Source organism: Eumetopias jubatus, unplaced genomic scaffold (genome assembly GCF_037043125.1).
Source record: "Eumetopias jubatus isolate StellerSeaLion01/CBP00866 unplaced genomic scaffold, mEumJub1_p1.0 scaffold_11, whole genome shotgun sequence".
Lineage (NCBI taxonomy): Eukaryota > Metazoa > Chordata > Mammalia > Carnivora > Otariidae > Eumetopias > Eumetopias jubatus.
The window spans coordinates 97804775-97829043 of NW_028274817.1; the positions used below are offsets into that span (position 1 = coordinate 97804775).

At 36.0% G+C, this 24269-nt stretch overlaps 1 pseudogene; it reads left to right on the top strand.

The window, feature by feature from the left end:
* Positions 1-565: 565 nt before the first annotated feature.
* The window catches only part of LOC114199436 (small ribosomal subunit protein eS8-like), a 106137-nt pseudogene continuing 82433 nt past the window's right edge, over positions 566-24269 (top strand).

The following is a 24269-nucleotide window of genomic DNA, read 5'->3' on the forward strand; positions in this document are numbered from 1 at the left end:
GTTTCCCCTTGCCTCAAGTGTTTTATCGCCAATATGGGCATTGATTTTGAGTATAATCACCTCTTATGGTAATAATAAGGCTTTAGAAGGTCAACCAACTATTTCCCATTTTTGATTGGTGTTCTAGCTGCACTCATAAATCCCTTGGCTTTCCATAACATACTGAGTCATGGAATACTCCAGGCAATTGGTATAGACATTAACTCTCCTATCTTTAGCTAAAGTAGAAGCTCTGGCAAGAGCCATGAATTTTGCTATCTTAGTTGACTTTGCATTAGAGGTTCATATTCTACAGGGTTTTGGAAATTTGTGATGGCATATTTTACCTGGAAACACTGTTTTGATCTGTGGAGGTATGAACCATCAGCAAAGAGAATGAGATCTGGATCTACAAGAGGAATTTCAGTAAGACCAGGGCGGGGATGGGTTGAAGTTTGGGTGGCTGCAACGCATTTCATGTGATCACTCTTCAGTCAGAAGAGAAAGGCTAGTGGGATTAAGATTTTAAAAACACTGTTTAAGAATGTGAGAAAGAGTAGAAAATAATGTTAAAAATAGAAGCAATATGGATCTCACTAGAGAAGGGAAGAGTTTGAAAAATGTTGCATATTTTCAGTCAGGAGAAGATTTTGGACAACATGGGGTATATGAATATTCAAAGTATGACCTAGCACGTAAACTGTGGTTTGAGCACCGATCTAGAATGAGGGTAAGTATCCAATGTGCCTCTGTTTCCCGTTATGATTCTGAGATGCTTAAAGTATGTCCTTTCTTACAAACAAATAGAAAAAAGGGCAAAGGAATTTGGGAACTCCAAATTGAAGGCAGAGGAAAGGGAGATTTTTAAGGATTCAAATGCTCTTCACATATTGAGATCCATTGTATGGATTCAGACACTGTTTCCATAATCATATAAAGGAAATCTTATAGTAGAGAAATTAGGAATCAACATCCTACAATAGCTAATCAGTCCCAGGAAGCTCGGAATTTATCTGTTCATTTCAAATACAGGCTAATTCAGAATGACCTTGGTACACTCTGGGGACAAAGTTTTTCCCTTAAGGAAGATATCATGTCCTAAATAAAGAGCCTAAGGACTGCAGTATTGTATTTTTTTTCTCAAAACTTTATACCCCTTTCAAGCCAGAGCTTCTAATAGGTATTTGCCTATCTGTCAGTGAATTATCAATTTTACTGGAGAAAAGAATGAGGTGATCTACATATTGAAGGGGTATTGAATTATGTGGAAAAATAACATCCTTTAAATTAATTTAATACCTGAGGAAAAATAGGTGGGGGCTTCCATAAACCCCTGAGACATAGCACTCCAAACATGTTGTTTTTCCAAAGTGAAGGCAAATAGGTCTTGGAAATCATAGTGGAGGAATATACTGAAGAAGCTGGAACATAAGTCCACAAGAGTGAAGTAATGGTAACAGGGAGTATAGAAGTGAGAAGGCTATTAAATTTGGGACTAGAGGGAATCTAAGTCTTAGTAGTTTATTTTTGGCCCCCAGGTTTGGAACCGATGGATATTCTTTTTTGTTAGGCTTTTTCACAGGAACAGTTGGGGTATTATAGAAGCTTGAGTAGGGACCAGGAATTCTTTGTTAAAAAGTCCTTAAATAATAGGTCTAAAACCTTCAATTGCTTTAAGTTTTAAAGGATACTGGGGTAGCTTAAGGAGGGACGTAGTGATACCTATTTCCACTTTTAAGGACTCTGATTGTCAAAATATATTCTGTGTCTGTTGATTCTATATCCCAAAGAGACTCAAGAATATGAGCAAACATATTCTGAATGCAAGAACTGTTAAGGGATTGGGGAAGTACAATGAGAGCAAGGAAATTTGGGGTGACAAAGCTGTTAGAGAAACGGTGAGTAGGGGAGGATTCCAGGTTTTCAAGAGTTAGTCCTTCAGGGGGTGCCTGGGTGGCTCAGTCGGTTAAGCATCTTCCTTTGGCTCGGGTCATGGTCCCAGGGTCCTGGGATCGAGCCCTCCATCGGGCTCCCTGGTAAGCATGGAGCCTGCTTCTCCCTCTCCCTCATGCTCCTCCCCCTGTACATTTTTTCTCCTGTTCTCTCTCTCTCAAGTAAATAAAATCTTTAAAAAAAAAAAAAAAGTCCTTCGGTAGAACATACACATTAATATTCCAATTAGGAAGTAAATATCTGCCTAACAGATTAACAGTTTGTAGAATCATTTTTGTTGGGTATCATGATCATGGAGTCCAAGAAATAGAGAAGGTAGTTTAGAAAGAGACAAATCATGTTTATCTAACACCACCACCAGGATGGTTTGTGTACTCTGAGCCATCATGGTGGGGAATTGTAAAGTATTAAGGGTGGAATAGGTGGCTCCAGTGTCTACGAGGAAGTTGGTTGGGAGCCCACTGGCTGGGAATTATTTTATCCAGTGTGTTTAAGAGTATTTGGGGGCAGACAGAAGCAGATCCCTTTGAGAGAGTCATTGAGACTTCGATTTATTTTCTTTTTGGTTAATCTTTAGTCCAATAAACCTTTTTCCTTACAGTATCTGCAGGTGTTCTGATCTATGGGAGACTGAAGGGAACCTGAGGATGGCTTGAAGTCCTTCGTATGATTACCCTCAATTGGTTTCAGTTGGAGAGCCGTGAGTAAATACTTTTAAGTTTTAGTAGCCTGTACATCTTCATGGTATTTTGCTAAAGCATGGATCTCAGAGAGGGATGCAATTAATGCAGTATTTTGAATATGTTCTCTCAGTTCAGCACGGAACCCATTAACAAAACTGGTGACTAAAGTGAATGTCATGTGATCATTTAGGATTCTATCTGAATGATTCTTCCAAATGTTTTCTAAGCAGTGCCTCCAGTTAGAAACTGATCCATCTCTTTGCTGTCTGCACTCCTGAATCTTTGACTATTTACTTTTTGATGGGAATGGAATCTAACATTTTTCCTTTTATTTCCTTAGCCCTGTTGTAGGTTATGGATATATTTTAGTTTAATTGTAAGTCATCATGAATTTTGACACATTTGGCCTTAAGGCCATAGGACCACAAGGCCATCGGGACACCTTCAAGTCCTTGAAGAAGTTGGACTAATTGGCACAGGTCAGGAAGCTCAGGAAAATATACCCCGAGCAGTAACTTAAATTTTATAGAAAATTCATCCCTATTCTTTTTTGGATAAGGGGAATCCTTTATGATGGCATGTAAGTCAACTCAAGACCAAGGCTTAAATATGACTTGTTGTGGGGGCTGGCAATTGAGGTTCTGTAGCTTCTTGTCCATGGGAATCCAGCACGGGGGGAACAGAATCAAGATCTTGAATAACTGTAGGAAGTGAGAGGGCTGGAAAAGTAGTGTTAAATTCAGGAAAGGCAGGTAAATACAAGGAGAGTGGAACCTGGAAGTGAAGGAGACAGAAACAGGTTTGGAGAAGCTGAGGGTGAACGAGAGGGAATTGAGGAACATATAAGTGACTTTGTGTTTGGAATGGATGATAGAGCAACAGGAGGTTGGCAGATGATCCTTCAGAGACTGAATGGACTCAGATAAGATAGACTGATATTACTAGATAGCCTGATTAAGCTTGGACTGAGAAAGAAAGTACTTATTCACCTTCCTAATACTGTGAGAAATATGCAAATTGTTCAGAGGGCGTTTTGGATTACCAGGATTCAAGGTACCCCCAGAGATGAACACATTTAGGGAGATCACAAGAATCCCAGAGAGTCATTGCAGTTCCAGATTAACCTTAGTGAAATAATGTTACATTTAGAGATGGATGTTTAACTGAATTAGTGCCATAACGTTGAAGCATAGTCAGTGGGAGGAGCAGAGGGAGGGCAATTGATAGGTAGAGGTCCCCATGGGATTAGAAAATGGAATCAGAGCTAAGATCTTAAATGAAACAGTAAACAGTCCTGCTTGATTAATTTTCCTTCACAATTTTCTGGTCAGAGAAAATCCCCACCCCAAGCTTCCCATCCCTGCCAAGGAAATTTGTTAAAATGATCTCCAAATTTAAGAGCAGAGGAAAAACCAGAGGAGTTTACAAAGAAGGGCCAAAGAAAAGTTTCTTTGCCTTAAGGAATCAAAGTAACTCCTTACAACAGATAGGACATGGCAGAACACTGGTTTGAGAGTGGAATTCATCAAATATAGTTGAATTGCTGAACAGAAGACCAGTTTGAAGGACCTACAAAGTGCCATTATTGCCACAGAGATGGTGGGAGTCTGTAAGTGAGGCCCATGCTCCATTGGAGTCAGAGCACCAATGACTGTCAAGTGAAAATAAATCCAGATTTTGGTAAGGAGAGTACTTGAAAGATTTAATAGCAATAAGGGGAGGAGGACTATTACAATAGGGAAAATTTTCAGACCATAAAATCTGCAATCATCTCAAAGGTCAGGCAGAAATGGCTTTTCCTTTTAGGGAGGAGTAAACAAGGCTTAGGGCTAGAAAGGACCAGGTAGAGGAAAGTGGGAGGAGAGAGGTGTGATTGAAAAAAAGATCAGAGATGACTTTACCCTGAAGTCAGCCTATTTTCAGAAGGGGCCATTAAGCAGGGTAGGGGTAAGAGTGGGTCACAGTTCAGGAACCTAGGGAAGGAGAGAAACTTAACCAAAATTTATGTAACAAATATTTGGTTCTGTTTGATCAGTGGGGACAAAACAGTTTAGCTAATCATTTATGAGGCAAAGAATGGACATTGGTAGGGTCTGTGTTTTTCCTTGTCATATAGGGCCAAGGGGACATTTATGAGTCTTAGGTCATATAAGGAAGGTTGTTTCTTTGTGCTAAGCTGTTTCCTATAACACAAATGGGTGGGAATATTTCTTTCTATCTTTCTTTCTTATTATTGAAGTATAATTGACCTACAATGTTATATTGGTTTTAGGCGTACAATATAGTGATTTAACAATTCTATACATTACTCACTGCTCACCACGATAGGTGCAGTCACCATCTGTCACCATATGCTATTACAGTATTTGACTATATTCCTTATGCTGTACTTTTCATGTCCGTGACTTAGTTTATAACTGGAAGTTTGTGCCTCTTAATCTCTTTTATCTATTTCGCCCATGTGCCCACCCACCTCCCTTCTGGCCATCACCAGTTTGTTGTCTGTATTTAAGAGTCTGTTTTTTATTTGTTTGTTTTGTTTTTTAGATTCCACATATAAGTGAAACCATATGGCATTTGTCTTTCTCTGACTCATTTCACTTAGGGTAATACTCTCTAGGTCCATCCATGTTGTCACAAATAGCAAGATCTCATTCTTTTTTATGGAGGAGTATTTTTCCATTGTATATACATACCACTTCTTTATCTATTCATCTATCAGTACACATTTCATTCCCTCTCTTATCTTGGCTATTGTAAATCATCTGCAATGAACATTGGGGTGCATATATCTTTTCAAATTAGTGTTTTCATTTTCCTTGGATAAATACCCAGTAGTAGAATTACTTGATCATATGGTATTTTATTTTTAACTTTTTGAGGAACCTCCATACTGTTTTTCATAGTGGCTGCACCAATTTACATTCCTACCAACAGTGCACAAGGGTTCCTTTTTTTCCACATCCTCATCAACATTTGTTATTTCTTGTCTTTTCGTTACTAGGCATTCTCACTGGTTTGAGGTAATATCTCATTGTGGTTTTGATTTTTATTTCCCTGATGGTGAGTGATGAGCATCTTTTCATGTGTCTGTTGACCATCTGTATGTGTTCTTTGGAAAATGACTCTTCAGGTCCTCTGCCCATTTTTTAACTGGATTGTTTGTGGGGTTTTTTTTTTTTTTTTTTTTGGTATTGCGTTCCTTATATACCATTGGATATACCATTGGAAAATATCTTCATCCATTTACTAGGTTACCTTTTTGTTTTGTTGATGGCTTCCTTTGCTGTGTAATTTTTTTTTATTTTGGTGTAATCTCAATAGTTATTTTTGCTTTTGTTTTGCCTGAGGAGACATATCCATAAATATGTTGCTAAGGGCAATGTCCAAGAGATTACTGCCTATGTTTTCTTTAAGGAGTTTCAGGTCTCACATTTAGGTCTTTAACTCATTCTGAGTTTATTTTTGTGTATGGTGTAAGAAAGTGGTCCAGTTTCATTCTTTTGCATATAGCTGTCCAGTGTTCCCAACACCATTTATTGAAAACACTGTTTTTCCCCATTGTACATTCTTGCCTCCTTTGTTATACAATAATTGACCATATAGGCATGGGTTTATTTCTGGGGTGTCTATCCTATTCCATTGATAAATGTGTCTATTTTTTGTGCCATTACCATACTGTTTTGATGACTACAGCTTTGTAGTATATATTGAAATCTGGGATTGTGATACCTACAGCTTTGTTCTTTCTTAAGATTGCTTTGACTATTCAAGGATTTTTTGTGGTTCCATACAAATTTTAGTATTATTTGTTCTAGTTCTGTGAAAAATGCTATTGGTATTTTGACAGGGATTGCACTGAATCTATAGATTGCTTTGGGTAGTATGTACATTTTAAGGATATTAATTCTTCCAGTCCATTAGCATGAAGTATCTTTCCATTTGTGTGTATCATCTTCAGTTTTTTTCATCATTCTCTTATAGTTTTCAGAGTATAGGTCTTTCACCTTTTTGGCTAAATTTATTCCTAGGTATTTTATTCTTTTTTGGTGCAATTGTAAATGGAATTGTTTTCTCAATTTCTCTTTTTGCTACTTCTTTATTAGTACATAGAAACACAACAAATTTCTTTATACATTAATTTTGTATCCCGTGACTTTACTGAATTCATTTATCAATTTTAGTAGTTTTTTGGTGGAGTGTTTAGGATTTTCTATATATAGTATAATGTCATCTGCAAATAGTGGATTTTGCTTCTTCATTACCAATTTGGATGCCTTTTATTTCTTTCTGTTGTCTGATTGCTCAGGCTAGGGCTTCCAGTACTATGTTGAATAAAAGTGGTACAAGTGAACATCCTGATCTTAAAGGAAAATATTTCAGTTTTTCATCATTGAGTATGATGTTAGCTGTGGGTTTTTCATGTATAGCCTTTATTATGTTGAGATATGTTCCTTCTAAACTCATTTTGTTAAGTTTTTATCATTAACAGATGCATTTTATCAAATGCTTTTTCTGTATCTATTGGGATGATCGTGATTTTTATCCTTCATCTTGTTCATATGATATGTCACATTGACTTGCAAATATTGTACTACCCTTGCATCCCTGGAATAAATCCCATTTGATCATGGTGAATGATTTTTTAATGTATTGTTAAATTTGATTTGCTAATATTTTATTGAAGATTTTTCCATCTATGTTCATCAGAGATATTGGCTTATGGTTTTCTTTTTTATAGTGACTTTATTTAGTTTTGGTATCAGGGCAATGCTGGCCTTGTTAATAAATTTGGAAGTGTTCCTTCCTCTCCTATTTTTTTGGAATAGTTTGAGAAGAATAGGTATAAACTCTTCTTTAAATGTTTGGTAGAATTCACATGTGAAGTTTTATCGTCCTGGACTCTTGGTTTTCGGGAATTTTTAAATTACTGATTCAATTTCATTGTTAGTTATTAGTCTGTTCAAATCTTCTACTTTTTCCTGATTTACTTTGGAAAATTGTATATTTCTAGGAATTTATTCATTTCTCCTAGGTTGTCAAATTTGTTGGCACACATATAATTTTTCATAATATTCTCATAATATTTTTGGTATTTCTGTGATGTAAGTTTTTATTTCACCTCCTTCATTTCTGATTTTATTTATTTGAGTCTTCTCTCTTTTTTCCTTGATGAGTCTGATGAAAGGTTTAAAAGTTGGTTTCATTGATCTTTGCTATTGTTTTTTAATCTTTATTTCACTTGTTTGTGCTCTAAGCTTTATTATTTCCTTCCTTTTACTGGCTTTAAGCTTTATTTTTCTAGCTCCTGTAGGTGCAAGGTTTGGTTGTTTATTTGAGATTTTTCTTGTTTTCTTGAGTTAGTCCTGTCATTTCTATAAACTTCCTTCTTAGAACTGTTTTTGCTGGGTCACAAAGATTTCAGACTTTTGTGTTTTCACTTTCATTTCTGTCTATTTGTTTTTCATCTTGGAGTTTTCCATTGACCCATTGGTTGTTAAGTAGCATGTTGTTAACCTCCATGTGTTTGTATTTTTTCCAATATTTATTCTTGTAATTGATTTCTAGTTTCATACTATTGTGGTTAGAAAAGATGCATGAATTGATTTCAGTCGTTTTGAATTTGAGACTTGTTTTATGGCATAACATGTGATCTGTCCTGGAGAATGTTCCATGTGCACTTGAAAAGAATGTGTACTCAGCTGTTTAGGGATGGAATGTTCTATATATATGTATGATAGGTCCATCTGGTCTAATGTGTCATTCAAAAGCTCTGTTTGTTGATTTTCCATCTGGATGATCTATCCATTGATGTAACTAGGGTATTAAAGTCCCCTACCATTACTGTATTACTGTCAATTTCCTGGGGAAATTTCTTTAATTGTATCTGTTTATAGGATCACAGGGCCTGGGTAAAAACAACGTTGTCAATATCTTGATAGCTGTATACATTATACCATGTATTGTAAGCTATTGTCAAAGCTCATCAATCTGTTCATTTAAGATCTATATATTTTATTGTATGCAAATTTTCTTCTCTAAGTGGGTACTAAAGAGTAGGAATATTATGGATATGTGTGTGTGTGTATGTGTGTGTGTGTTTATGTGTAGCACTGAGGAAAGGAAAACAGAATACTTTCCATTCTAATGATTTAAAAGAAAAAGAAAATGATCAATGCTGACCTAAGAGATGTTGTGTTTTTTGTCAGTTTTTCTGGAAACTTCCAAGGTGTCCCTGTGAAATAAAATCCTTTTGAAAGATCAATATACATTGACAAACCAGGGTTAGCTGAAACTTTTGTGAAAAGTCATAATCTATATTCTGCATCTGTATTCAGGCCTGAATTATCCATGCAGATTATCTGCTTTGATCTACATTGCTGGGTAATTTCTTTCATTGTGGCTAACTTCTTTTCATTCAGATCATATTCACATATGCAAACTGAATGGGCCACCCTCCTGACCCATATGATTATTTTGGCTGTCTTTATGATCTGTGCAGGTTATTGCATGATTAGTCCAGCTGTGACCAACAGTGCAGATTTTAAAGATGGAATTATTGAGTCTGCACATATACTGACCCAGTCATGTGCTGTTCACTTTTTCTCCTTGGATTCTATATTATTTGTTTTTTCTATTTATACTGATGAAAGAAATGGACAGTTAATTCCCAGTTCACTGTATGCTGTGAGGATACAGTAAGTATTTTAAGCTAAATGTTTCATTTGGTGTTGTATTTTATAAATAATAATGACCCAATTACATATTTTTGCATTAATAGAATTTTGAATCATTATACTTTATATGCAGTTCATTTTTTACTGTAATAACATAACATTTGAATCCCAATTTCTCATTTTCGTTAACACTAGGACAATTTTCTTCGTGAGAGTTAAAAAGATAAATATAATCATAGGTTTTATAACTTGAATAATGGACTTTTTCCTTAGATTTTCTAAGCAATAGCTCAACTTTTTAAAGAGCACTTCTTATGCTAATCCAAGATTTAAGGCATCTCTCCATGTTGTTTGAGGACTGGATAAATAAATTTTTTGCGATTTCTTTTGAACCAGTATAATTTATATTTTCCCTTTTACTATATTTGGTGGATCCAGGAAGACGCACACCTCCTTGTCTTAAGTGACTATTATAGTTAACATTATCTTCATGTTCACATCTTTATATTCTTTTAAGTTTTAATAGTAAATTACTTAAAGAAAGGGGATATCTGTAAAAGTTAAATGTGTTAGCTTTTTCCATTGTATTTTTCTATTACTGTTATATAGCTACTGTGTTTATGGCCAAAGTGAAGATTGATGTAGGTTCAGGTACACTGATGATTACAATTGCACAAAACAAGGAGTTTTCAATTCACATGGAATTTCAGCCATCCTGTTAGTTGTTCCTTCCTGTGAGTATGCACACTCTTTAACTTTGAAGTGTGAGCTTCTGACCATAGATGAATAATATTCCAAACTGCAAAGTTATGATTAATACATAACTTTTTATGACTTTGCAGAATGATGCAGTTCTCAATTTCATAGTCAGATTTCTTAATGCCTGAAATCAGATTGGTCATGAGTCATCCTAGAGAGGGCTTCCATAAAAGAAAAAAAAAGGTGGGGAAGGATGTGTTATTTTATTTTGATTGTTGTTCTGTATTTGTGGCCCCCCCTGGTTAAAGGACATCTGCTTAAGAATGACAGAGATTCTTTTAAGTCTAGAAATCATGAATGTTATTTTTAAAAAAGCAATTCGCTAAGAAGTCCTTATTTCACTTTATGGAATTAATCATATGTAAATACCTAACAGCCTCAACTTCAGTATACACTACAGGTATACAGCAGGGTAAAAAAAAAATCATACTGCCTGGTTGCTAATTTGATTTCTAACAGTCGCGGCATAGTCCATATCCATAGGAAGCAAAAATTTATACTGCTCTTTTCAAATTACAAAGACCAATGGGGGAGAGAGAAAAATATATGGAATTTTGCAGTTGCTTCCAATTGTTTTCTGATGCTAAAAGTGGAAACCCAGTTATTATGGCCCTTTGTCAAAGGATGCACAATGAGTCCTTACAGAAAGCGTACTAAGAATAACTGGGCCTCTGATACTAAGTGCAAAGGGTTCCTGAAAATGGAGGAGTAAAGAGAAATGAGTTATCTTGAAGGGAAAGAAAGAATTTAGCAAATTGTTCTGGAGCCTGTTAAAGGTTAAGTTTCAAAAAAGTTTATAATCATGACTTCACACAAATATAAAATGAACACATGTTAAAGATATTCTTTAATTCATTAATTAATAAGGAAATCAGTAAGATGTTATGACTAGTTTAAAAGAGATTTCAGGGAACCACCCATACATAAGCAATAAGTAATGCTTAAAAATATTTACAGTGAAATGTAAAAGTGATTTATAATGGGAGAGATCAATGGCATTTCTACTGGACAAAATTTACTTATATGTCTGTGGATAAGAGTCATTTGTATTGATATCTATGTGTGCTTATACAATGTCTAGCTTTCCTTTGAAGACATTCAGCAATTTTTTAGAACCTATATCCTGAGAAAAGTGGCCAGTAGAAAAATACCTGTCAAGTACTAAAAAAACTTTTGCAAACTGCAATTAATATCTAAATATAATATATTGCTTGATATAAATCTTCTTCATGACTCCAAACATTTTGTAAAATATGCTACATACAGAGATGATGTAAGCAAGTTAATTTTTTTTCCCAGTAATCAAGGAACACAGGCTGAGTTGCACATCTGCATATTAGGTAACAAAAAGAAGACAAGAGCAGTGAAATGTAAGATCTGGAGTTTGCTAGCGGAAGGTACTAGGAACAAGAATTTGCCATGAGAAAAAAAATTCTAGGATATTTACATAAGTCTGGAGGAGGCAAGTGAATTTCCCACAGAATTAGAGATCTTAGACTTGAATCAATTATATATAAATGTGAAATAAGAGTGGTTTTAATTGCCATCTGTATTTCAGTGCTTTTGTTGTTAATTATTAAAACTTTTTACGAGTGTATTGGCAAAATCCTTAGTATTGAATGATTAAGATGATCTCTTTTCTACCCCAGTTTTTATTCCATCAGTCTAGTTGAGCACACCAACAGCGTCTTCCTGTTTATGTGGTTCCCTGGCTTGTGCAAGTGATATTATTTCAGGCCGAGAGCTTCTCTAGGTCACCCCATCAAATTTCTTTACTTCTAGAGTTATTTCTTGTCTCGTTTCAGACAGCCAGGAAATTATTTGCCTGTGGGATTGAACTTCAACTCACCAGTTGAAGTAACACTTTGCTGTTTTGTGGTTTTATGCCAACTACATCTGTGTGTATGTGTGTTTGCATGTTATAAACTATCTTGCAGAGTTGCTAGATTGCAATAACATTTAATTCCCTGACCATACCTGCCTTGTTTACTGCTGTATCCCCAGTGTATAATGTAGAGCCTGGCACATGATATGTTAAAAAAATACTAGTTTTGTAAATGCATGCAGTAAAGGGTCACAACCAGAAGTTGTTTACAAAGCTAACTCTAGGGAAACAGATGGCAGATAGTGTCAAAGAGATTTTTTTTTTCTCTTTCTATTCAGAGAATGGACATAGTGTACTTGAGGAAAACGAATCAATTAATAAACTTGAAGCAATCCTTTATGACTTTCTTTCTTTTTTAAAAAGATCTATTTATTTATGAGAGAGAGAGTGAGCGGGGGCGAGGGCAGAGGGCGAGAGAAACTTAAGCAGAATCCACGCCGAGCACAGACCCTGACACAGGACTCAATCCCATGACCGTGAGATCATGACCTGAGTCAAAACCAAAAGTTGTATGTCCAACTGACTGCACCACCCAGGCTCTCCTCTTTTTTTTTTTTTTTTAAGAGAACATGTGAGAGCTCGAGAGCATGGGGGGCGCTGAGGAAGTGGGAGAGAGAATCTTAAGCAGGTTCCACACTCAGCATGAAGGCTGACACAGTGCTTGATCTCACAACCCTGAAATTATGACCTGAGCTAAAATCAAGAGTTGGACACTTAACTGACTGAACCACCCAGGCGCCCCTATGACTTTCTAATATATATATATACATATATATATGTATATATATATTTTATATTTCAAGATGGTGTTGCAGATGGTTTGAATAAAATGTCCATGTTCAGCATTTTTTTTCAGCACATGTGATTAATATTAGTCCTGTGACTGTATTTTAACAAATAGAGCCTGTTTATAAAGTGGCTGCCAGTGTGAGAAGCACACTTACAGAGCGTGGATAAACATAAGGCTAATAGGCAGGGTTTTCTGGTGCTATAGATCATGGACTCAGTATAACTTAAAACATGCATACTTATACATACGTATATATAATGTCCTGACTTTTAATACATTAAGAATGATGAGAAGCAACAAAATGGTTTGATTCCTTTTAGCACATGGATGGCCTTTCAGAGTAATCCTCCCTCTCACTCTCTGATATTAGCACATGTCACATTCTTTACTTCTAAGAGGCAGAGTATTAAACAGTTGAGACAGCAACATTTATGATGACGATCAGCAACACAATGAGCAGGATAAATTTTGTGTCTTAATAATATGAGCCAAAATTCTCACTTAAGAATGTGTTTTCCAGGGACACCTGGGTGGCAGAGTTGGTTAAGTGTCCGACTCTTGGTTTCAGCTCAGGTTGTGACCTTGGGGTCATGAGATTGAGCTCCATGTCAGACTCTGTGCTCAGTGGGGAGTCTGCTTAAGTTTCTCTCTCCCTCTCCCCTGTCTCTTCTCTCTCTGTCTCTAAAATAAATAAATCTTAAAAAAAAAAGAATGTCTTTTCCATTGCTTAAATATAGTCACTTTTCTAAATGGAGCACAGGTAGTTCTTCCCTGAAAGATGAGGAAAATTTACAAATTTGAACTTTGTCAGGGCTTACAGCCTAACTTGGGGTGCAAAACAGTATGGTATCTTCATATTGTCAAGTGGAAAGAGCTTCAATTTATAACTTCCTAAAAGATGGCTGCTCTGGCAATACTGGCCTGTCATCTGACCTGCATATGGAAAATCTGATAGTTGGGTTTTGAGTCAGACTGACTGAACAGGGTGATGTTGCATTCTTAGTCTCCAAAGCTTACAAGTAATCATACTAGTTTTCCATTGAAATTTGCCATCAAAGTACAAAAAAATCAGTTTATGAGATCAGAAAAAAGATAGGACAATGAAAGTCACAGAGCCTACATTCTGTGTCTTAATTAAATATTTTCTGACACAAACATTTTTCCCCTAGGCCAAGTTCATTTCAGTGAAGAACACTTTAAAAGTCTTGTATAACAAGCAGCATCTCTATAAATAAATGTGATTTTTAATAAAAGCCAAAGAAGTAAACAAGCAACAAGTATATTTTACTTTTGTCCAATTCTATTAAAGTGATGTTATTAACATAAATGGATGAAGACAAAATTTTATACATGCCAAACCTCTCATATAGTTACTTGCTAATTCTACACACATTTGGTATCATCATAATTAAGGACATATTACTTTTATTTTATTTATTTTTAATTTTTTGGAACTTTTTATTTTTTTAATTTAAATTCAATTAGCCAAGGTATAGTACATCACTGGCTTTTGATATAATGTTCAATGATTCATCAGTTCAGTATAACTTTTAAATCTCAGATTAGTAAAGTTTGGTTGCAGTAAAATACGATAATCTGAAATAAGATGACCAGCATCAATTTTAAGGAAATTGTTGAGGTCTTTTTTTTAAGGTTTTATTTATTCATTTCAGAGAGAGAAAGAGAGAGCACATAAGCAGGGGCGAGGGGCAGAGGAAGAGGGAGGAGCATGCTGCTGGCTGAGCAGGGAGCCTGATGTGGGGTTTGATCCCGGGACCCTGAGATCATGACCTGAGCCTAAGGCAGATGCTTAACCTACTGAGCCACGCAGGCACCCTGAGGTCTGTCTGATGCCTATTATCAAGTCCATCAAACTTTCACTACCATTATTATTTCTTCTAACATATAACCATTTTTTGTTGTCATATGACTACCAAATGATCCATTACAGCCCCCTATATAGGTCTTTCCTTCTTTCTGACGCATTATTAAACAAATACCGGAATTATATTGTTCTTTTGCTACTCCTTCACATGCTGTCCCTCCTTATATTTTGTCAACTTCATAATAAACCTGAATAGCATATTTGTTATATATCATTTATAGATATTGAAGTATTAGTATGTTACCCCTCCCAGTTGACTAGCATGTATTATATAGAGACCTTCTGTGTGCAACACCCAAAAATTTTTTAAAAATATCTCTAAATTTAAGCATTATTGCATCCAGTGAGGGATATGCTCAAGGGGAGCATATAACAATATTCTATTTGTTAACAATCCCATTCTGGCCCTTTCCTTTCTGTATCATAAAAATTTGCACTATTCCTGCTGGCCTTCTTTTTAAATCCACTTCTCAGCTTTATAAAACAAAAAGCATTGTAGTTTTTCCATGAAAAAATCTCCACCAAAAGGAAAAAAATAGTCCCTCTCTACAGATACAAAAAAAGGACATTCTTTCTTCATCTTAAAGCTTTTCTTACTTAAAATTTTCCATACATCTGACAAAAATATTTAGGGCACCCTGAAACAAGATGGTTGCTAAAGCTTTTAAATGCTAACCTTTAAAAAGTTTGTAATTCTAATTGGATATCTAACTTAGTAACTGCAGCCCCAGTAATTCTGTTTAAATGGACATCTCTGTCTGATAGCTATAAACTTATGTGTTTTCTTTGCTGGGTCAGAAAAGCCTCATTCATATTTCACTTTTTTCTTATATTCATGGGGAATCCAAGTCTCTGTGGATTTCTTATTTAAAAAGAGTGACTGAGGGGTGCCTGGATGGCTCAGTCGGTTAAGTGTCTGACTCTTGATTTCAGCTCAGGTCGTGATCTCATCATTGTGAGATTGAGCCTGGCTTCAGGCTCCACGGTCAGTGTGGAGTCTGCTTGAGATTCTCTCTCTCTCTCTTCCCATGCCCCTCCTCCTGCTTGCTCTCTCTCTCTCTCAAAATAAATACATAAAATCTTTAAAAAATTAAAAAATAAAAAGTGAATGAACTTTTTATCATTCAAATTAATAACAGTTATAGTGGGGACATTAGCACAACTCACTAATATTTCCAGTTATTCTCTTTTTGGGGATACTGAAGCATTGCATGGTCCTATTCCCCTTTGAAGCTGAGAGAGGCCACATGACTTGCTTTGGCTAAAAAAGAGTGAGTGGAAGATATATGTACTACTTTCAGATGAAAGTAATCAAGAACTTTAACTTGGTTGACCAACCTGCTTTTTACTCTTTCATGACATGAGGTGTCATAAAATCCCTGCATTCTGGAAAGCTGAATGAACACATGGAAGACAGCTGAACTGGAATGTCAGTCAGAAATGCAACATACTTTGCACAAGATACTTGTATTAGATTAAGCCACTGAGATTTGGGGGCTGCCTGTTAATACCACAAAGCTCATCTTTTGCTGCCTCTGTCTTCTATACCTGTAAAATACCTATGGTGATTATTAGACTATGTTTGAATATAGCTGAACTTACTTTATCAAATATTAAATGCTATGTTCTGATTAGGTGAAATTTGGAAATCTCTTAGTATCATAGATTTTTAAATTAGCACAAGTATTTGAAATACAGAGCTCTGTATTTGAAATACAGAGAATAGTATATAAGCATGGCAGTGATAGGACACATAATTTAGGAAGCCTGCCTTACTGTTTATAGTGCATCTATATGGGCACCTAGCTAGCTCAGTCAGTAGAGCATGACAGTCTTGACATCAGGGTCATATTTGAAGCCCCATGTTGGGCGTGGAGCCTAGTTAAAAGTATAAAATAATATAAAGTGCATCTATACAGTCTTTATTATCCTGAAATATTTAGTTCATTGAATACAATAGCATTATAGTAGAGGAAACATCATGAATAGATAAGATGTAGTTATTCATTTATTTTTTATTTATTTGTTCACCAGGAAAGTTTTTCAGTGTGTTCTTTTATTTGTAAACAGCTCCTTGGTAACTAAGAGACATTAAATTAAAAATTAAACTGACTTTGCCAGGTGATAAAATTCTGATCCATAATAAACTTTGTGTATGAATAAAAGCAGATCTGTTTTTTCCATCCAAGAGGTATTTCTTTACATTTCTAAATCCCAGTGTCTCAATATTCACTCCTTGTAGAATTTTTATAAGTGTATAAAGGTAAATGTGCAAATAGTCAAAGAAGTATAAGAGGGTATTGTGGATTATTTGCAATGATGACTAGAATTATTCTCTCCCATTGCCCATGCCCCTTTGAAATGTGACTTTGTAGCTCATCCCATCAAGAGAAATATTCTGTTTCCCACCACACGGATCTAGGTTGTTCCTGTGACTTCTTTCACAGATAGAATGCAGCAAGAGTGACCTGACAGTTATAAACCTAGAACTCAAGAGGCATGGCATGCTTCCACTTACTCTCTTGGAACTCTGTCATTATCAAGTAATGACCTCCAAGGTAACCTGTTGAGTGATGAATGACACATAGCTCAGCCACCCTCGTCCCTGCCACCACCTATTTGTCCTATCTCCAGACATGTGAAGGAGACTATCCTGTAAGAACCAGCCTATGGCCAACATATTTGCTAAATAAAGAGATATGAGCAAACCATCCAATATCAGTCATGGCTGGCCCAGATCAGCAGAACTGCCAACTCAGTCATAGATTCAAGAACAATGATAAATTATTGTTTTAAGCAACTATGTTTTTTATTCTCAATGCATAATTATTGATACAGACCATTAATTTATACAGTTATCCTGTTTTTGTAAGATTTGGATCGCTGGAATGACATGCAACAGTGTATGAAAATTATGGATATAAAATTAAAATATGTGTTCAGATTATACATAAAATCATTAGCATCATGACTTGGTGATTGATGGCCAGAAAATATAAGATATTTAAAATTAGTCTGGTATGCTATATAATATTAACAGAGATGTTTAGAAAAAGGTCAAAATTTATCTTAATTCTTTGAAAAGTGAAAAAATTAGGAATTATTAGAAAAGCATATTTTATATAATCCTCAATTTTTTTTTCCAACAGAGTTTTCTTGTCCAAATATTTACTCAAAAGGAGCAAAAAACAATGGGAGTCTGGTAAAATGAAATATTATTCTTTCTTTCTCTCCTCATTTAATTTAATTATCCATAAGAGATCAATAAAACATCCAAATGGTAGGAATGTACTTGTAGACAGGAGGGCACAAGGAATTCTGGGAGGGCACAAGGAGGGCACAAGGAATTCTGGGAGCAAGGACCCATGAAGAAGTTATAAAGAGAAGTACAAAGCTACGGACTTTGGTAATAGTGATTTACTAAATAATCAACAGTTACCTGAAAGAAAATACAGCCAAAAAGGAATATTAAATACATCTTTGAAAGGTATCATGGAAAACACCTCATGATAATGGTCTCAATTTAATGTTTCCATATAGTCAAAGCTTACTTCTTAAATGAAAAAATAGATTAATATTAGCCATTTTGCATAGGAAAAATTAAAAGTTATATACATGCCAACCTGTTGGTGTTTATTTAACATATTTTAACCTGAAAATTTGATTCATTTTATTGTCAAATCCAGTAATTCGAGGGTAATAATAATTATAACAGTTACATTTACATAGCTCTTTCTATTTCATCTAATTTAAGGTCCAAAACAATCCTTTGAAGTAGATACTTTATTATCCGAGCAAACACTAAGGCACAGAGATGTTAAGTAACAGAGCCACTAAGGACTCAAATTAGGGAGTGAGGTTCTAGATTCTGTGTCTAACACCAACACCCTAAAGCAGACACATGGAGCAGTGTGGAGAGGATGATACTATGTTCTCATTTAAGTCAAAGTGTTAAATGTTGCCATAATGGACTAGCTATGTCTTTCATGGATGAAGAAGGATGGAGTGGCAATACTTGTGTTTTATATTTACTATTCCTCTGTATAAAGTAGTATAGTATTCATGCATATCTATTCAACTCGTGTGAATATGTGAGTCATAGCAGTTTTCATTTGCTTTTGAGATTTTTGTTCCTTTTTTTTTTAACCTTTTTCCCTCTCTGTTTTTCAAGTTATCAGCAGGATCTGCTCTGTGCTGTCTGTAAACCAGATTTTAACATCTTCCTCCATTTTACTGATCATAGTCTACCCTTCATTATGATTTATGCATATCATTAATAAAAATTGAGAAAACACAAACATATTTTGAAATTATTTACTGAAATGTTTATTATAATTAAGCATATTAATTGAGTTAAATAAAATAGCTGATCCTGTGTGCCTACTATACTGAGCTAAGAGAACTACATATATTTCTATGTAAATACTTCACCATAGTTCACGAAGAGGATGCAGGGGGAGAAGGGGGTATATGGTAACTAGAGTTAAAATGGTTGAGGAACTTAAAATTTGCAGAAGACAATTTGAATTTGGCATTATAGAAAACTAATTGAGCTGCTTTTCCTTAGGATTTGAAATTGGAAAAGCCTAGGTTTGAAGCCAGGGAGCCCAGTTCTTGATCAGTGCATTATGTTACCATTCAAGGAGAACACATGTTTCCTCTTGGAATATTGTATTAGTATTTTGGGTGCTTAAAATTATTTGACTCTTCACTCATGTTTTGGGGCATTGCATGTCAGAATTTGTAGATACAAAAATCTGATTTCTGAACCAATTAGTTGTCACTTTAATAACAAAAGGGCAACATAATGGATATGGAAACAATCTTCTTCAATTTTATATTACCTTACTATAGAGGGAAAAATGGTTTTAACATGCAAACATTTGGAATCTTTGTCAAGTATTCATCATCATAAAGAAGGAAATATAGTTTCTTACTACCATGGCCCTAAGGAACATGCCTTACACAGAGTAGATGTTCAATCTGTTCACAGAACACATACAAATAGTTACACACATGTGCACACATATACACACATATCTTTTTTAAACATTCAAATCTATGATACAAACCATGTTTTCTTTTTTGCAAATCGAGATACTCAAAATGATGATTTATGAATAAAGAGAAAATGTTATAGCATTGAAGGGATTAAGAAATGCTTTGATTTCTGTGGAAAGAGCTATCACATACAGATTTACAGATAAGGTGCATAACATAATTCAACAGACTGCCTAATGTTTATGGGAGACAAAAAATGGAATGAATTTTTAAAGTTTGATTTAATCAGAAATTATAACTGGATGTGAAGGAGTGCCATGATTGAAAACAATCTTGTTTCTTAAAATTGAACAATCTGTAGTAAAAAGAATATACTCAAATTAGGTGAATGGTAGATTTTGTACTCTAATAAGCAGTCTTTATAGTGGAATCAACTGGAATCAGCAAAACAATTATTGGAAATCTATGTATGAGATAATGGTCCAGGGCCAGGTATAATTCTTTATCCTTTGTTTTATTTAAAATGGTAAAATTTTACTCTCCATGGATAGAAATACAAATGGAAACTTCCTGTAACATTAACAGTTTGATTTGATTCATTCTCTAAGAAATGAGAATGTCCATGGATTCACTTATCTATTTTATATCTGAAAGCACATATAATTTCAGTCCCTGCAAAAATCTGCATGAATTTTGTCTGAATGAACATCTAGTAGTGACTTACTCACACATCCAGTTAATCCTTTTGGCATTTATAGCATTAAAATTGTATTAAAATGAGGATAATAATTTTCATGTTTAATCTAGTGTAGTATCTAATGAGTGTCATCTCTAATATTTGTAAAATACTAGAATCCAATAATATCTTAGAATTATGACACAGCTCTCCGATAACATCAGTGCTTTTATTGTACATATGCTAATGGAATGCCATATGTTAATGAATCCTTCTTTTTATGTTGGATATATTGACCTGAAACCTAACCAGCTAAAGGATGCTGATTGGGAAAAACCCTTTTATTTCCCTCACATAATGTTGTTTATTTATGTACTTCTGTAGGCTTTAGAAATGTTAGATATGGATCTACTAAGTACAAAAGGAAATTGGAGTTTTATTGATTGCAGTTTCTTTTTTTTAATTTTATTTTATTATGTTATGTTAGTCACCATAAAATACATCATTAGTTTTTGAGGTGGTGATCCATGAATCATTGTTTTCGTATAACCCCCAGTGCTCCATGCAGTACGTGCCTCCTTAATACCCATCACCGGGCTAACCCATCCCCCACCCCCTCCCCTCTAAAACCCTCAGTTTGTTTCTCAGAGTCCATAGTCTCTCATGGTTCATCTCTCCCTCCAATTTCCCCCCCTTCATTTTTCCCTTCCTTCTCCTAATGTCCTCCATGCTGTTCCTTAGGTTCCACAAATAAGTGAAACCATATGATAATTGACTTTCTCTGCTTGACTTACTTCACTTAGCATAATCTTCTCCAGTTTCTTAAAGTCAATAGACAAAATCTAAAGAACAGTGGCTGAATTATTTTTCTAGGTAGCCAATTTAAAGTTCTCCTTTGTGAGCTTTTATTTTAGTTAATTTGATTCTATTTACCAGGCATCCATACCTTCACCTGAATCCTAGCACTGGGTCTTCATTTAGTCATGCCTTGACTAACCCAACTATTTCTTCACACTGAGCAAACATATGAGAACCCCATGACCATCCACTGGAACACACATATCCTAAGTCCAAATCCATTGAACTCCCTATTCCCTTCACTACATAATAGGTTCATATTAAAAATATGTAGTAAATTGACCTCCAGGGAAGATGGTAGAGTAAGAGGATGCTAAGCTCAACTTTTCCCCCAGATAACAACTAGATAACACTTACATCAGTGAAAATAACCCAGAAAATGACCTGAAGACTGGCAGAAGACCCTCCACAGCTAAGTGTAGAGAAGAGGCCACATTAAAGAATGTAGGAAAAGAAGAGACATGGTCGGGACCTAAACAGACACATGGGACTATCTGTGGGAAGGTCATCATAGGTGCAGAAAGGGGAGAGGACCAGACCAGACTCTCATAGCAAGCACATCAGGCACAGGGAACCTGCATGAAGACCAGAGGGGCATAATTTCATGGGTTTTTACAGTCAGTGGGTCTCAATACTGAGAACTTTAAAAATCATTGGGCTTGGCTCTGGGAGAGCCAGGAGGGCAAGAGGAAACTGAGTCCCTGCCCTTAAGGAGACAGCACAACAAGCAGCCCCACTGAGATGCAGCATAGGAACAGCAGTTTGAGGGCGCCTGGGTGGCTCAGTCATTTAGCATCTGCCTTCAGCTTAGGTCATGATCCCAGGGTCCTGAGATCGAGCCCCACATCGGGCTCCTTGCTCAACAGGGAAGCCTGCTTCTCCCTCTCCCACTCCCCCTGCTTGTGTTCCCTCTCTTGCTGTCTCTCTCTCTGTCAAAAAAATAAATAAAAATCTTTAATAATAATAAAAAAGAAACAGTAGTTTGAAAATGAAAAGGAGGGAGATTTATTTACTAATCTCAAAGCATATGCTGGATGGACACAGATCATTGGGAGACCTCCCCAGGAACGAAGGAGCTGGTGGGCACTATTTCCCTCCTCCACCCCCCCAACCTAGACATAGGGACACCTGCCAGAACCAACACAGCACCCGAACTCTCCACCTAAGTCACTAACAACAGGCTCACTGCTGAATCCTCCTGTAAAATGCCCCCTCCAGCCAGGCCCCAGCTCCAAGTCCCCTCCCACAGGAGACCATGCAAAGCTTGCTAACACTGTGCACCCCAACCCCTTGTTTTCCTGTCGACCCGCCCCGTCCAGTATGCCCCTGGTCAGACCCCATCTAAGGCAGTACCACAAGCCGTTCAGTGTGCAAGCAGCCCTGACTGGCCAACACCACTCCAAAATGACTCGGGCCCTAGGGAGAGGAGACAATAACCACCCACACGCACCAGTCTGACTACAACCCCAGCAGTGGGCTGGGGGCAGACATCTGGTATGACTTCAGGTTCCACCCACCAACTCCAAGCTTCTCAGGGATAACACAGGGACAGTGCCCAGCAGTACAGTGCTACTGTATATCTGGAAAATGCCTGGTCTGACTTAACTTAAGCCCAAGGTGGCCCCAGACTGGCCCACTAACAACACAGGGACTAAAATCTTCCCACAACAGGCAGAGAGCCATTGTAGATGACTGGATTGAAGGTAAAAGTGGCTAAGCCACAACACTGGGGTGCATGCAACACACATAGGACATAACCCTGAAGTGCCAGGTTCTGTCAACAGGGCACACTGCACTGCAGGGCAAATATTGGGAAAAACCTTAATAATGCCCATTCAAAGAAAAGAAAGCGGTTGAATAGACTATGGCACATACGGAGAAATGATTACTAAAAAGGTATAAAAAAGAATTTTGGAGATTTTTATGACTTGACATGGATTAATTTCCAGTATATTGGTAAGTGAAAAAAATCAAAGTACAAAAAGTACCTGTAGTAGGCTGTCATTCATGTAACAATGAGGATGCACACAAGCATGCTCAACATAATTATGGAAAGGACAAAATAGAATCTGATGATATTGATTACCTATAAGAAGTGGGTGGTTGTAAGAATGGAGGATGAGAATTGGGTAGTAAGGATAGAAGGGTGACAGTTCTCTGATGATACCTATTAGTATAGCTTTGACTCTAAGCTGTGTTAATGTTGCACATACTGCCAAAATAAATAAAATTAAGAAAGAGTTAAAAGCAACCCAAAATATGGGAACCAAAAAAATAGAATGCAAACAGTAATAAATGAATCTAACCCTATTATAATTGAAACTTATAGCCAAACTGAAGGGAACGAAGAAAAGAACTAACCCAACTAACTTTGAAAAATAGTAAATGTATCCTGTAAGGCAAAACAGAAACTGAAACACAAATACTCTAGTTAATAAATTTGCACTCAAAAGAGTATGAGTTAGAAATACTAAACTACAATATGTGTATACTAGAAATAAGTAAATATTTTGTGGATAATGAGAATTGGGTTTCTCAATGTCAGAGAAAGTTGTTACAAATAAGGAAAGAGAGAAGACTAAAATGGACCCTAGACGTTCTATTGGAATTGGATGTATCAGTATGAAATAATGGATATTACTATATATACTGATCAGTAGATTTAGAAATAAAGATGATTTTGTGTGAAGATGGATGGATTGATAGATAGATAGATAGATAGATAGAGATTTCTTAGCTCTGTCTGATGAATGATCTAGAAGCAATGACAACCGGTAGCAATAAATGGTCAAACTTAGTGCTACTGTCTTAGTTTTTAAATACTATTCTCTGATTAAAGGAACCAAGGATTCTTGGAGAAATAGTTGATACCTGGGATAGAGTAAGGAAAAGGGAAGATATTTCTTGGTACTTCTGGTACTGCCAGAAAGTAAGAAATCCCTAAAAAATGATGGGTTTGCAGTAGGATGAATGTTTATATTCCCTCAAAATTCATGTGTTGAAATCCTAACCCCCAATGTGATGGTATTAGGAAGTGGGGTCTTAGGGAGGTGATTAGGTCCTGAGGGTGGAGACTTCATGAATGAGATTAGTGCCCTCATAAAAGAGACACCAGAGAACACT